The sequence below is a fragment of the Adiantum capillus-veneris genome, chromosome 8 (assembly GCF_014529385.1).
Source record: "Adiantum capillus-veneris isolate H3 chromosome 8, ASM1452938v2, whole genome shotgun sequence".
Lineage (NCBI taxonomy): Eukaryota > Viridiplantae > Streptophyta > Polypodiopsida > Polypodiales > Pteridaceae > Adiantum > Adiantum capillus-veneris.
In genome coordinates this window covers 66,357,762-66,370,115 of record NC_140938.1, presented here as the reverse complement: position 1 = coordinate 66,370,115, position 12,354 = coordinate 66,357,762, and the positions used below count along the sequence as shown (strand labels likewise).

Here is a 12,354-nt window from a genome sequence, read left to right as displayed (position 1 = left end):
CTTGCACGTCCCACTGATTGTAGGCACTCATTTAGACCTACTCCCACTAGGTGCTCTTAGTGAGTGGTGATCTTGTTGATGGGCTATGCGTAACCCAGATCAGTCCCGACTCCTTCCTTACACTATGAATTGACCTGTTCTCTGGCGACATTAGTATCTTTGGGATAGAGGTGTGGACAGATGGTCATATTGTGTTTTTGAATCTTGATGCTCATTGGATCTTTCTTTTGTTTGTTAGAGTGCAACATTTTCTCAGCAGCTTCAACCTCTTTTGTTGTGGAGTTCTTTGAGTTGGGTGCCCGGGGCAATCACTTATCAAAAGCTCCCTATATCACGTGCGTTCAAGAGGTTATTAATACCTCAATATACATACTACATCTACACCACGGGTCTATTTAAAAAATACCCACCCCCCTCTAATGTATACATAAAAGTATACATTTTGGATAATTGATAATCTTGTTAACTCACGTGATATGATACACATTTGGAAAGTGACCGCCCCGGGCTTGGGTGTGGATTTATCATTAGCCACCCATCCGTTGTGAGTATTGGTTTCTTCATATGTTCTCACCGTGCAATGCACCAGCTAGGCTTGATTAACCGCCTTATCAGCCTCTTGTGGTCATGTGTACTTGCTTGGCGACTCAGGCTCGACTAAGTGCCAATTTAGCCTCTTTTTGTCCACGTTGTTCGGGATTTTCAGAGCCTGTCCTATTTAAAATTTTATTTGAGAGGATGCCTTCCTTTTTCGTGAAAAAGAAAAACACGGCGTGTATAGGGCAAGAGCTTGTCGCTACATCAAGGGAGTTTTCTCCTGTTGAGTCTTTGAGCTTTGGGTTGAAAGAAGTCATGATCTGAGTGGCAGTATGCGATTTAGTCGTGAAATGATCTTGGAGAAGGGACCCTTCACTCATGAAGAGTTTAATGCTTGTAGCTATTTCAAAAAACCACTATGTAGTGTGCTGCTGTATTGATACCGCTACAATGTAACATGCTGCTCTTTGGGTGCCTGATGATAGATGCAAACGTGTTGTGCTCGAGTGTGATGGTTTATTGATTGTGCAATGTAAACAAAGATATGCAAAGTGCAAATGTAGTTGGGATATGTATCAATCTTGAAACGTTTCAGACGTTTTGGTGTATTCAAAACTTGGAGGTATTTTTAGACTTTTTCTGATATCATTATAATTGCTTGACGATGCAATAGCCAAAGATTCATAGTAGCTAGAGGATGTCAAAAGCAGCTCAGAAGTAGCAGCATAAGATGGACGGGATTGCTGAAAAGGAAATTGGTGCAAAACCACTCATCTCCGATGATGGACCCCATAGTGGTCTCGTATGTTCTGTACACGTACGACGATGTGCAGTACTAAACGAACTAAAAAAAATTATGCTGTACAATGACGTTACGTACGTTCAAAATAAAAAAACAAATAATTTTTAAGTCTAAGGCCTAGGCCTTTGGGTTAAAACTTTGCACTTAAAGAAACTTGACATTTGCACAAATTACAATTTACAATACTACAATGTGGAGAGGCAAGACTCTAGTCTCTAGAGCTTGTCACTTGAGAGCTAGAACATGGGAGCATTGAGAGCTTGTAGTTGTATGTGTTGGAGAACAAGATGGAGAGGCATTGCTTAAATAGGAAGAGGCTAGAGCATGAAAGAGGGAGAGCATGGATGATGACTCTTGATAAGTGAGGGAGAGAGGGAGTGTCATTAGAATTCAGGTCACATCATCTCACATGGATAATGGGCTTCAAGCCTTCATGTCCATTGTAATTTGTCACATGTGGAAGGGCTAGGCTCTAGCACATGGCTATGATCCAATGTGGTGAAAGTGCGCTCCAAAACAGCTCCAAAACCTGCTTACAACGTTCACTAGTCAACAATCAAAATATTGCCAACGGTCATAAACGGCCAATATTGCCAACGGTCATAAACGGCCTGGAATTTTTGAACGTATGGAATGCACTAGACGAACATGACGGAACGAGACGGGCCGTACATCAAACGAGAACTACCTTGATGGACCCACCACCTTCAATTGACTTTCTACTTGTTATCAATGTCACTCACTTTCCTAGGCTATATTGTTCAATTTGTGTTTATGAGATGCAAGGGATTTGGAACCTCTGAGAGCAACTTGTATATGGTGTACACCCTCAATTTGGAACTTGGACTGTAGTAGAGTGTAGGAGAGGGCAGAGGAAGAGAGTACGTGCAAAAATGCAAAGGAGCATAGAGATCTGGTGAAAACGCTAGGCAATGGAGAGAGACCCAAAATGTTGGTGACGTGACACAAAATAATACAAGAGTGGCTCAAAGGAAAAAGTACCTTGGAGTTGGGGTCATCAAGAGGCGAATCATAGGACAATACCAATAGTATAGGCATCTAGCACAATTCTCATGCCCTTCTCATTCGTCAAAGTAGCTTTCTTAGCCCGATAATCAACCACGGCGTTGTCACACCCTTCCAAAGGCATGATGTAAAAGTCCTCGTGCCCTAAATACCCTTGACAATGCAAATGAAGTTTGCCAATGACAGGTGTAATGGAAACATCTCGTCCGGGTGCCTGTGGCTCCATTCTGTCAGGCGTAATTCCAAGTCCAGCCACCAATTCAGGTGAAGTGAAGTTGGCCTTGGCTCCTCCGTCAAAGAAGATGAGGGCTTCTTGATCTCGTACTTTGCCCCATGCACAACAAAATTTTGTGCTTTCATTCATCTAATCGGGGTCGGGTCCTTATACAATCTAGTACCAGTCTTACTTTCATCTTTCCTTTTCTGCCATGTTCTTCAGCTGCTTTGGAACTCTCTGGCCTATCCTCTGATTGTCCTCGATGTGCCTTTTTGGGGCACCTTGCAGAGATGTGTCCTTGTTCTCCGTAGTCAAAACACTTCCCCTCCTTGAGGTAGTCTGATTTCTGTTTGGCGGATGCATGCTTTGTGAAAGTACTATCTTGTGGGATAGTATTGGCATGTCTGCATGGAGTTAGTGTCTATTGAAGATTTTATGTTTGTTTTGCAGGCATAACCACCAGTGACCATGTCATGTTGGTGCTCCTGGTTTGTAGACCAGGGAAGGCACCTTCAGTTGCATGTTGAGAGAGAGAGAGAGAGAGAGAGAGAGAGAGAGAGAGAGAGACTCTGTGTTGAGTGCATGGCATAGAAATGAAATGAAATGTTATATTAAACGTCTTCAAAAGTCCAAAATGACCTAGAGACCAACCTGATACAACCTTGGTGGATCTAAACAATGTCTGGGTACAAAATAAAATGAAGTAAAGTGAAAAACTAAAATCATCATCATCATTTGCATCGATTGCTGAAGAGCATTGTCAATGTCCGCTTTTGTAAATAGTCGTACTGGACGTCTCCCATGTCGTGCTAGAATAGTCCTAATCCTCTGATGGAGCCTCCGTTGATGTCGTGGTCGCCTTCGTAGACGTGGGCGTCTAGCTCTCCCGAGCTCAATGGCTTTGTCAACTAATACACCTCTGGTATAGGTGGGCTTTGAAGTCTGCTGTGAAGCTTGCTCATCTGACTCCTGAGTCCTTGGTCTAAAGAAGTTAGTGATCTCCCTTTGTGAATGTCTCCCACTGCTTGATCTCCTCAAGAGACTCTCCCTGTGTCTGCACAACTCTAGCAGAAACAACCCGATGCATCTCTGATCCTGATATCTTATGACTCTAGCCAACGGTCCAAAGCCCTCTTTGAATAGACAATGAAAGCGGCCTCGTATCTCATAGTATACCGAACAATGACATATGTGATGTAATTCTGTCTCTGGCTGTATATGACACAACTGGCAAATCCTGGCCTCTGTTGGTACTCTCCTAAATCTGCGAGTCTCAATCTTTAACTAGTGCGATGATGTGTGCATCTGACCAATAGCACATCGTATCCCATGGGATAAATAAATGTTCATATAGGCAGGTCTGGTCACATATCCATCCTCTGTTAGTTGGAGAAGATGCTCTCTATAGAAAGCCATCTACGTGCCCAACTCCTGTATCGACTGTATCCATGTGCTCCTCGTATCTAGCTGAATCAGATCCTGACGTATGAGTCTAGTGATCTTTGTCCACGTGAGAGATAGGGAGGGTGCATCCAAGGAGTACTAGAACGGAAGGAGTCTATTCATGGTGAAACCATGTGACTGAAACCATGATGTCATGTACCCATATCAGCATGCACTATCCCCTTGTAGCACTAGCTGTCGGGATGACTCATGGGCTAGCCAAGCATATCTGTCTCTGGGGAGGTCCCATAGACTATGCATGAAGGATACTGATCTAGTAAGTGCCTCGACCACGAGAGGGGGGGCAGCTAGCTCGGCTCTAATAATCTCATGTGGCACTGGGCCTTAGCCCGAATCATTTGAGAGATCATAGAGACTAAAGGCCTCTCCATACATCTCTATCCATTAGTGCTACCAAAACTGCCATGATTGTCCACTGAGGGTCCCCATATTTGAACTCCGTAAAGCATAGCTGAAGCCACTAGAGTGTCAAAAAGCCAGAGCTTTGTTTGAGGTTCTTGAAACTGAACCTACAAACACATCCTCTCTAATCCTCCCAAGGCTGCATAAGCTCTCGTCAGTCTAGTCTCTGTTGCTCTCCTCAATGAAAACACCGGTCCACTGAAGACTGCCCAAGATAGGTGTACGCATCTGTATACTCCATCGTCTCCTGGCCATTTGAAAAGTGGGTGTTGACCTCCTGACCCATTGTATTATGGTGTTAAACACCATAACCTTGGTTTTCCCTAGGTTAATAGACAATCCACTATCATAGCAAATGTGTACGAAGCATCTAAGTGACGTTGCATCCCCTCCGGGGAGTCAGAAATCAACACAATATCATCAGCATATAACAATAGTGGGATCCATGTCCCTGCCAATTGTGCTCCTCTATCCCCCATCCCTCTCAATGTGGTCAGATACCTCATCCACATACATGCCAAATAATGTAGGAGATAGCGGGCAACCCTGTTTCACCTCGATAATGGAGTGAACCAAATCAAAAATCCCCTCTAGATTGCGTACATGCCCCACTACTGATCTGTATAGAGCCATGTCACATGCGCACTTCACTTGCGCTACGTGGACAAGCTTCTGTTACAGTTAGTCTAGCTTAGGACCTAGCTTGGCACTTTGTGAGCCTCTAGAAGGACGTGCATGATCAGGCAGGTCATAGTTGCATACCGTCACTTGCACAATTAAGTCACTTAAGCATATAGGCATATGAAAAATCACTCAAGTCATTTATTAATAAGTGACTTTGACATGACATTTATTAAAAGCAGGTAGGGCATATGGTTAAAAGACCTATAAAAGAAGCCCTTTGGGCGCCCATAGAAGGCAGAGGAGCAGTGGCAGAGCCTCTCCAGAAGCACCATCAGGACCAACATTTTGGAACCAGCAAGCTATCAACTTTGTTAGCATTCAGCCCGATCCTCTTCGCGATTGCAGTCCTCGTCGCGATACCCTGATCGTTTTCAGTTTCAGCCCATCGTCGTCCCTGGCGATAGCAGATCAGCCTAGAGCCTCGTCGTCGCCGCAGTACCAAGCATCTCCAACAGTACCCATTAGTACCTCAACATCACAAGTATCCCTCATCGTCGTCGTCATCATCGTCGACACAATACCTCAACATCTAGCACCCCTTGCGTTTTGGCTTGGCTCCCGCCTAGCTCAGCGTAGGGATCATTAGGACCTCCGCGTCCTTAGCACCCAAGTACCAAAGTACCCAGCAATACCGTCCAAAGTACCCCGCAGTACCAAGTACGCGTCGTACCCAGTCCTTAGCCTCACAGTATCGATCAACACTTCAGTAGTACCCAACATTAGTAGCATCAAGTAGCCATCAGCATTAGCATCTGAGCATTTAGCATCATTGTATCAGCATTGTGCAATAAATAAAGCAAGTACTTGCTTTGGCAACAGAGCAAGGGGGCCCTTGAGGTTGGTTGGGACCCGACATGCGGTGTCGTCTCTCTTTTCTCTTTCTTTGCGTCTCTCTCATTCATTGTCTTCAGATCAGTTCTCTTTTCAAGTGAAGTAAAGTAACCTTGTGTTTGTGCAGAGTACTAGATCCGAGCTAAATCCTGAAACACTTCCGTTGCACCTGACATTGGTATCAAAGATTTGTGCATGCTTCGGCTTCGCGAACTCAAGAGAAACCCAAGCAGAACCAAGAACCTAAAGAACCTCTCCCACTTTTTTTCCTGAAAGAATCTTTGTGTCCCGATCTCGGACTTACTAGCCACTCCCACCCTTAGTCCATCACGCAGCGGGGGCGCTCCTGTCTTCATTGCTATGTCTTTGAACGAAGATCGACATTGAATACACGAAAACCCAAATCTTGAGTACCAAGATCTACTTGCCTCCTATGAGGAAATGGAAAGAGTTGGAGAAAGGAACCCTAACCCGCTTCGGCATTCGCATTCGCATTCGCATGTAGCGTGCATCCACTTCTGTTGACAAGTCACCCTTGGAAATACCTCGGAGCATCCTTTCCTTTCATCTTCACCCGCAATGTTTTCACGACAGGACTATTTGAGTGGTAGTACTTGCTTGCAAGGCAGAGTCAGCATCAAGGTTAGTATTTTGCGACAATAGTAAGGCTACCTAGTAACTCGGTTGGTCAGTGTTTACATCGCAACAACACCTACATCCGCAATATCCACTAGTTTGGAGGAGTTTTCATCGGCTTATGCAGCCGCAAGCATCAGCAACATTCAACATCAGAAGTACAAGAAGCATCAAAAGATAGAAGTTCGGCAGTTTTGCCTCACCTTTAGCAGGGGGGATGTCACGTGCACACTTCACTTGCGCTACGTGGACAAGCTTTTGCTATAGTCTAGCGTGAGTCATAGTCTAGCTTAGGACCTAGCCTGGCACTTTGTGAGCCTCTAGAAGGACGTGCATGATCAGGCAACATATCCTCACTTGCTTAGTTAAGTCACTCAAGCATATAGGCATATGAACAGTCACTTAAGTCATTTATAAGTGACTTTGACATGACATTTATTAAAAGTAGGTAGGGCAAATGGCTAAAAGACCTATAAAAGAAGCCCTTTGGGCGCGAGTAGAAGGCAGAGGAGAAGTGATAGAGCCTCTCTAGAAGCACCAACAGGATCAACATTTTGGCACTAGCAAGGCCAGCGTTTTCAACATTCAGTCCGATCTTCGTCACGATTGCAGTCCTTTTTCAGTACCCTCATCATTTTCAGTTTTCATCCCATTTTCTTCTCCGGCGATAGTAGATCAGCCCACAGACTTGTCGCCGTCATTGTCATCGTTGCAGTACCAAGCATCTCCAGCAGTACCTATTAGTACCTCAACAACACAACATCACAAGTGCGCCTCACCGTCATCGTCGTCGTTGATGCAGTACCCCAGCATCTAGCACCCTTGCGTCTTGGCTTGGCTCCTGCCTAGCTCAGCGTAGAGATCATCCAGACCTTCGTGTCCTTAGCACCCAAGTACCAAAGTACCAGCAGTACCAACTACCAAGTACTCGCAGTACCAAGTATCTGCTGCACCCAGTCCTTAGTCTCACAGAACCTTTAAGACTTCAGCAGTACCCAACATCAGTAGCATCAAGTAGGCATTAGCATTAGCATCTCAACATTTAGCATCATTGTATCAGCATTGTGCAAGAAATAAAGCAAGTACTTGCTCTAGAAACAGAGCAAGGGGGCCCTTGAGGGTGGTTGGGACCCAACATGCGGTGTTGTCTCTCTTTTCTCTCTCTTTGTGTCTCTCTCATTCGTTGTCTTTAGTTTACTTCTCTTTTTGAGTGAAGTAAAGTAACCTTGTCTTTGTGCCAAGTAGTGGATCTGAGCTAAATTCTTAAACACTTATGTTGCACCTGACAAGCCATGATCCCCCAAATCAACTTGGTGGGTACCCCCATCTCTTGCAGTCTGCGCATCAATCTAGCTCTGGGCACCCTATTGAAGACTTTGTGGAAATCCACAAAGCAACAATAGAGTCGTCTCCCATGTGATCTCCCCTCCTCAATAATGACTCTGAGTGTCAGAATATGATTAAGAGTAGAGAAACCTCTCCTGAAACCCGCCTGTCCTGTTGCCCGAACACCCTCTCTCTCTGCCCATCTACTCAACTGCTTCTCAAGGATGGATGCATACAACTGTGCCAATGTGTGTCCAATCATGAAAGTGCGGTAGTTTCCAGGCTCCATAGGGTCCCTTGACTTGAAGATAATTACGATAGTAGATAGACTCCAAGTATGAGGTAGGCCCTTGCACATGGCAGGGTTGAACATCATTGCTAGAAGCTCTGCAAGCAGATCTCTGGCATGTATAAAATGTTCTGTTACTAGGCAATTATGATCATATGGTCTCTTGGTCCTCATCCTGTCAATGGCCTTCTTTACCATCTCGGCTAGTGAACTCCGCTAGAGGTCTCCTCGGATCCTCTGTGCATAAGCGTCTGCATATACCATCTATGTAGACAACATCAGACTCCGAAGTAAAGTGTATCGGGTATGCTCACATATGTGTGCCAATTGAACTGTCCAATACTGCTACCTCGATAGGTCTGGACCCGACTGTAAAGTCCTGAATAGAGGGTGTAAAATTGGACTGAGCCAAAACATAATCCACTGTGATAGCCCCATGTCTATGAGGAAAACAAGTAAACTCCATCCTTAGAGAACTCCCATATGTCCTCATCCAATATCATGTAGGGTGACTGCTCCTTGGGTGATGCATAATGAGATGGGTTGGGGGCAAAATAGCATATTGCAATGTAGAGTGGCCTCCTTGTCTCCACTCTCACTCTGACCATTATATCTAGCCTACTCATCTATACGAATGAGGGGCTGAAGGAGCTTGAAGCTCCTCCCTAAATAAGAGTGCCACATCTCCTAACCCACGTCCTCTATGTGTCGATCTCACGTCCTGTCTACAATGGTATCCCATCACTCTAGGTAATGTGCTACCAAGAGTCTCCGAGTAAAAAATGATGCGTCTCCGAGTAAAAAATAATGTCTCTTCCCTTGAAGCTATCCTCGAATGCGACTACATCTAGCTTCATTGATCCATTACAATTCCATGCTGCCATTTTAAGGTTGGTCCCATAGGTCTTGCACTGTCATGCGGTGCGTCTTTTAGCATCATCCCTTGCATGTGTGCTACTTGTGTTAGAGTGAAGTCATCACCCAAAAATATCCTAGTTTGCTGGAGTGTTGGTCTCTTTTTCAGGAATTCCTTCCTAGCTTCCAACGTAGGGAAACATATAATGAGTGCTCTTTCCTTGGGACTTCCTTTCTCATCACTTCCCTTCTTTCCCACTCTCCAAGCACTTGGTGTGTGTGGGTTCAGAAATTCCCATGCGCTTCAAGAGTTCTTGCACTTCTTCTTCTACTTTTCCAGTTTCTTTGAGACCTTTAACACACACATGAAGGGATCTAGTCTTCCTCTTTTGCTCCTCCTCAATTGTCATATTGATGATAGTGGATGTCGGTGTCGCTTCATGCATCCTATCTTTTCCTTTCTTTACGTCCTCGATCCACTTTTCAGCTTTATCAACCTTCTCTTGTGTTTTGAATAGGTGCTCCGCCCATGAAGAGGTGGTTCATGCCTTTTGCTCTTTCTCTTCCTGTAGAGTTTTCACTTGCTCCTTAATGCTTTCGAGCTCCTTTATCATTGAGGGTTGATTTTCTCCCTCCTTTGCAGGGGTATTTTAACAAGCTGCGAGTTCTCCTTAAGTGCGTTGATTAATGCATCCTTTTCATTCATGCGTTCTTCCATTTTTTATTTCCAGGATTCAAAAGCAACAAGTGCATCCTCTAATCTTTTTTGAGATCACACATTCCTTTATATTCACTTCTGCCCCCACTATAGTCTTCATATGTGTACATCTTGTCACACTTACCAAGCATCTCTTTGTCCAACTCTTTTCTCATGTCTGCATACATAGCTTTTTTGTAAGTCTCCGCATTTGAATACATATCTTTTTCAATGTCACCCTTCAAAAGGCTCAACTTTGCCTACATTAAGTCATCTTTGACTCTAAAAAGTTTATCTGCTCTAACAAAACCTGGCGATAGTGTGCTCTCTCGAATCCTCCGCCTAAATGTCGCTTTCGAATTTAGGTAGGGTTTCATAACTATTGTCATCCTTGAGGTCAGCTAATTGGTCCATCCTCGGGCACCTCGTGTGAGGCTTTCGCATAAAGAACCCTTGTCAATTTTGAAGAAATCCGGTAGTTCAAACTTCGCTTCTTTTGTTTTTCGTTTGAGTTGAGCTGCTGCTCTCCATTTCCGCATTTCTTTGTAAGAGTGCTCTGCAGATTCTGATTTTTTTTGTCAGGTAGGTCTCAGCCACAGGTAGCGATGATGACTAGGGGAGGATTGGCACCGGATTTGGTTGTGGGTTTTTGAGAACGAGGAGGAGGAACTGGCGTTGCTGCTTCTAAGGGCTCTAATCAACAGGGTCGGTTGATGAGAGCATTGAAGAACTGGGTGTGCAGTTGCAAAGAAGACAAGCTGCTGTGCACTACAGCAGCTACAGTTTCTTATAGTGAAGCCAAAGAGGAGTGGTCGGCTGCTTGCTTAAGTACCTTCGCTTGGTTTTCTGGCCTAGAGAGAACGAGCGCAGGCACGCAGACCATATATATATATATATATATATATATATATATATATATATATATATATATATATATATATATATATATATATATATATATATATATATATATATATATATATATATGAGAGAGAGAGAGAGAGAGAGAGAGAGAGAGACACCACCTGTCAACCATACCATCGGGGATTCTTCCATGCCTTTCTTTGCCTGCAACCTCAACCCCACCCTTTCCCATCATTTGCTCCAACCACTGAATCTTCTCCAAATTCCACTTAATTTGCCTTTTTTCAAAAAAATCACCACATACTCGAGAACGATTAGTCTTCTTTTAAGGGGGTATATGACAGTGATTACTGATGACGTGGGATTACCTGATGCCGGACATAGGAGAAGACCCGATATGACCCCTCAAGATTCATGCGAGTCACGGTGGAATTTGCGTCGGAAAACGTGGACTGCTGATGTGGCATCTAGGTGTGGGATTTGCTTTTCCAGCCTGTTATAAAAGCGTTGACTTTTTATGCAACTACAGGTACAAACTAGTGGTATACGGCTCATGGAAAAATATACCCTAGACCTAGGAGACAAATTTCATGACACTGCCAACTGTACGGGGCAGGCAAAACAATGGTAGAAACGGGGAAAACTACCGCTAGGCACAGCCACAAAACACCCCACTCCCTCTGGTTAGCTCCTAGAGAGATACTATGACACTAGTAGCTCCGTGAGGACCGGTCAATAAGGTGGAAAACTTTAACATAAGACGTGTATTATATTCAACGTACACGACTGGATTTTTTTTGTGTGTATAGTACAGAGCACCCGTAAAAAATGTGTGCTTTTTTGTATTTTGGAAAGATTGTACTAAAACACTATGAATGGCCCGCACCAATAAAAAGGTGGGCTTTCATGGTAACCAACCTTGGTGTATGTGGTTGAAGGCATGAAGCTGCTTGATAATTTGAATCTCATTGATTTGGTTTGTGAAAGTTGAAAAAGAGGTTTGTGTCATGTCATAAACATCACAATGTACATATCATTTCTAGTTTATGCCTAGGTTGCTATGCAAGAAACTTTCTTGCTATGCAAGAAAGTTTTGAGTATTAAGAAAACTACGGTTTTTATCTGGGGTTGGCAAAATAAGCATCCAGAACAGGTATTATACCGTTTGTACCTGGCTGCTATGTCCAAAACAACACTTAACTGAAATTTGAGATCAAAGACTTGCACTTGCTTTCTTAACTTGAAAGTTAAAACTATGCATTACATGAAGAATTTAAATGATATCTAGTCATTACCAATAATCAAACAAGGTGAAGCAAGTGAACTGTGGCATCAAAAATGCTATATGATCGAAACCGGTGTGTAGCCTTACTAAAGGGCGGTAAACTTTGGCTTTCACACGATCTACACGTTGTTCAACTTTACCTGTACTTAATGACACAAAGTAACTTCAAGAATAAACCTATAATTGGAATTCACCACTTCAAACAATTCACGACTTGGTAGCTAAAGCGCTCCCAAGTAGACAATGACACCCCGTTGGCCCCAAAGGTTGGCACCCCTTTCGGTATTTCTTTTCTTATTGCACTTGAGAAAAACTTGTAAACTTCTACAAGCTGTCCCACTTTTATTGGGCTGAAATCTCCCTACTCTAGCCCAATTTCGGCAACGTAACGGCATTAGAAGTCTGCACGGATAAAATCCCAAGTAAACAGTGATTTCCC

The 12,354-nt window shown here is 43.8% G+C and overlaps 1 protein-coding gene across 5 annotated transcripts in view; it reads left to right on the top strand.

Moving 5' to 3' along the window:
* The window catches only part of LOC147452278 (transcription initiation factor TFIID subunit 13-like), a 187,258-nt gene that overhangs the window by 81,008 nt on the left and 93,896 nt on the right, over window positions 1-12,354 (top strand). The window lies entirely within an intron of this gene.